The sequence below is a fragment of the Leopardus geoffroyi genome, chromosome C3 (genome assembly GCF_018350155.1).
Source record: "Leopardus geoffroyi isolate Oge1 chromosome C3, O.geoffroyi_Oge1_pat1.0, whole genome shotgun sequence".
NCBI lineage: Eukaryota > Metazoa > Chordata > Mammalia > Carnivora > Felidae > Leopardus > Leopardus geoffroyi.
The window spans coordinates 44,627,290-44,631,094 of NC_059338.1; positions in this window are offsets into that span (position 1 = coordinate 44,627,290).

Here is a 3,805-nt window from a genome sequence, read left to right on the forward strand (position 1 = left end):
TTGTTACCTTTCCACATTTTTTCTTGTGGTTGATTTTGAGTTTCATAGCATTGTGGTCTGAAAATACGCACGGTATGATCTCAATCTTTTCATACTTGTTGAGGGCTGATTTGTGTCCCAGTATGTGGTCTGTTCTGGAGAGCGTTTCATGTGCACTGGAGAAGAATGTGTATTAGGATGAAATGTTCTGAATATATCTGTTAAGTCCATCTGGTCCAGTGTGTCATTCAAAGCCATTGTTTCCTTGTGGATTTTTTGATTAGATGATCTGTCCATTGAAGTTCCCTACTATTATGGTATTACTATCAATGAGTTTCTTTATGTTTGTGACTAATTGATTTATATATTTGGGTGCCTTCACATTTGGCTCATAAATGTTTACAATTGTTAGGTCTTCTTGGTGGATAGACCCCTTGATTATGATATAATGCCCTTCTTCATCTCTTGATACAGTCTTTATTTAAAGTCTAGATTGTCTTATATAAGTATGGCTACTCTGGCTTTCTTTTGTTGACCATTAAGAGCATAGATGGTTCTCCATCCCCTTATTTTCAATCTGAAGGTGTCTTTAGGTCTAAAGTGGGTCTCTTGTAAACAGCATATAGATGGATCTTGTTTTCTTATCCATTCTGTTACCCTATGTCTTTTGATTGGAGCAGTTAGTCCATTGACGTTTAGAGTGAGTACTGAAAGATATGAATTTATTGCCATTATGTTGCTTGTAGAGTTGGGGTTTCTGGTGGTGTTCTCTGGTCCTTTCTCGTCTTTGTTGCTTTTGGTCTTTATTTATTTGTTTTTTTTTTCTTTTCTCCCCTCAGAGAGCCCCCTTAAAATTTCTTGCAGGGCTGCTTAAGCGTCCGACTTTGGCTCAGGTCACGATCTCGTGGTTTGTGAGTTCGAGCCCCACGTCCGGCTCTGTGCTGACAGCTCGGAGCCTGGAACCTGCTTTGGATTCTGTGTCTCCCTCTCTCTCTGCCCCTCCCCTGCTCATGCTCTCTGTCTCTCAATAATAAATAAACATTAAAAAAATTTTTTTTTTAAAAATTTCTTGCAAGGCTGGTTTAGTGGTCACAAACTCCTTTAATTTTTGTTTGTCTGGGAAACTTTTTATCTCTCCTTTTATCTTGAATGACAGCCTGGCTGGATAAAGAATTCTTGGCTGCATATTTTTCTGATTCAGCACATTGAACATATCCTGCCACTCCTTTCTGGCCTGCCAAGTTTCTGTAGATAGGTCTGCTGCAAACATGATCTGTCTTCCCTTGTAGGTTAAGGACTTTTTTTTCCCTTGCTGCTTTTATGATTCTCTCCTTGCCTGAGTATTTTGTGAATTTGAGTATGATATGCCTTGTTGATGGTCGATTTTTGTTGAATCTAATGGGAGTCCTCTGTGCTTCCTGAATTTTGATGTCTGTGTCTTTCCCCAGGTTAGGAAAGTTTTCTGCTATGATTTGCTCAAATAACCCTTCTACCTCTATTTCTCTCCCTTCCTCATCTGGGACCCCTATGATTCTGATGTTGTTCCTTTTTAATGAGTCACCGATTTCTGTAATTCTTAAATCGTGTTCTTTTGCCTTAATTTCCTTCTTTTTTTCTGTTTCATTACTGTCCATAAGTTTGTCATCTATATCACTGATTCTCTGTTCTGCATCATCCATCCATGCCGCTGTAGCCTCCATTCAAGATTGCAGCTCAGTTATAGCAATTTTTATTTCATATTGACTAGCTTTTACTTCTTTTATCTTCGCGGAAAGGGATTCTAATCTATTTTCGACTCCAGCTAGTATTCTTATTATCATGATTCTAAATTCTGGTTCAGACATCTTGCTTGTATCTGTGTTGGTTAAGTCCCTGGCTGTCGGTTCTTCCTGCTCTTTCTTTTGGGGTGAATTCCTTTGTTTTGTCATTTTGAAGGGAGAAATGGAGTTAATGAGGTAAAAAAAATTTGAAAAAAAAACACACACACAAAATTGAATAAATGATGCTAGATCCTAGGTGTGTTTTGGTCTGGGTGTTGAAAGGGGCTTGATAGATTAGAGAGAAAAGGAGAAACAAAAAAAAAAGGAAATCATTTGAAAATTTGAAAAAATGAATACACTGAAGTAGACTAAAATGAAATGATGGAAGTAAAACAGAATTTGAAAAAATTTACACAAAAGTAAAAAATATAGTAGAAAAAATAAAAATATTTTCAATAAAAATGGAAAATAAAAATGAATTTTTCTCTTTCTGTATTCAAGAAAAGGAAACAAAAAAAGAAAAAAGAAAGAAAGAAAATTGAATAGATGGACCATTGAACAGACTGAAATATGATTGAAATTACTTCATTTTCCCCTAGAAGTCAAACTATGAAGAGCTTTACAGCCCATAAACTAAGCAGGTGGTGAGACTTGTGTTCTTGATGAGCGAGGTTGGCCCAGTTGGGTGGGGCTTAGTGTAATGACTCCATTCTCCACTAGATGGCGCTTGTAGGTGCGTATCCGCATGCGCAGTAGTGATGAAAATGGCGTCGCCCTGCTAGCCAGTCTCTAGTATGAGAATTCTGTTCTCCCTGATCAGCAATCGCTCACCCGTCCTTTGTCTTCGGCTTCCATCCACCCCCAGCTCCTACACAGTCCGTGATCAATTGCCAGGCAGCACCTCCCTCCCCAGTCTTGTCTCAAATGCGGCTGTTTTTCCCGTCCCCTTACTTCTGAGGGACTGCAGCTTTGACCCGTTCTGCCCTTCCGCAGGAGGTTCTCACCGAACAATGGCTGGGTGCCCGCCGCACCCAGGAATGTTTGTGGGACCATGCTGCTGTCAAAGGCCAGAGACTGTGACCGGGTGCCAGCCCGCCCCAGAAAAAGTTTGTGAGATAGTATAGCAGCAGCGTTTCAGGGATTATGGCAAATCACAACACACATCTGGCACCAGGCTTCACCCTTAACGATGTTGTTCCAGCACCAGCGAATGTGGTTGTTCTCCCAGGTCCACTGGGGCCTTGCCTTTGGGGGACCCACACAGCCAGGTGTCCTTCCAGCAGGGGAACCGCCTCTCCTCTTGTGGCCGGAAGAACCCCGGACTCCACTCTGCTGCTGGGGATTCGTTCTTCTCATCAGAGCACCGCCAGGTATGGAGCTGCGGAGTTTCAGACTCTGCGCTCCCCCTGTTTACTGTCTTAATGGAATGTAAACCCTCTCCTTTCTCTTTTCTCCCATTTTAGTTCACTCCCTGCGGCTGTTTCCACTTTGCCACTTTCTCTCCAGCTGCTTTTGGCGGGGGTGCTTTTCCCGTATTCCCCGCCCCCGCCCGTCTCCGTCCTCTCCACACACAAAAGCGGCTCCCTGCCCTCCGCGGCTTTTCCCTCCCCCAGTCCACTGCTCTGCACCGCATACCTGCTGAATTCTGTGGTTCAGGTTGTGCAGGTTCTTGTGTTAATCCTCAGTTTTCTAGGTGTGCAGGATGGTTTAGTGTTGGTCTGGCTGTATTTCATGGACGGGAGGCACACAAAAGGCGTCCATGCTGTTCCGCGATCTTGGCTCCTCCCCTCCAATTCACTCTCAGTTTTAATGCTGACAGATGGCCATGTAGATATTTGAAGTGAAGCCGGAAAAATGCACTGAGAGGTCCCAAGCTCTGGAAGGGCTGAGATTTCATTTTGTAAAGGTGGGAAGGGTGCATTATATGACTCACCTTTATAGTTGCTTGTGATTAATGTTGTCTTCTTGAACTGCCCTTGTGCACACATCCATTGGCCTGCATAGGCTACAAATTTTTCTCCTGCCATCCCTCTGAATGGGAGTCCTTCTCACTCTCCATACTATTG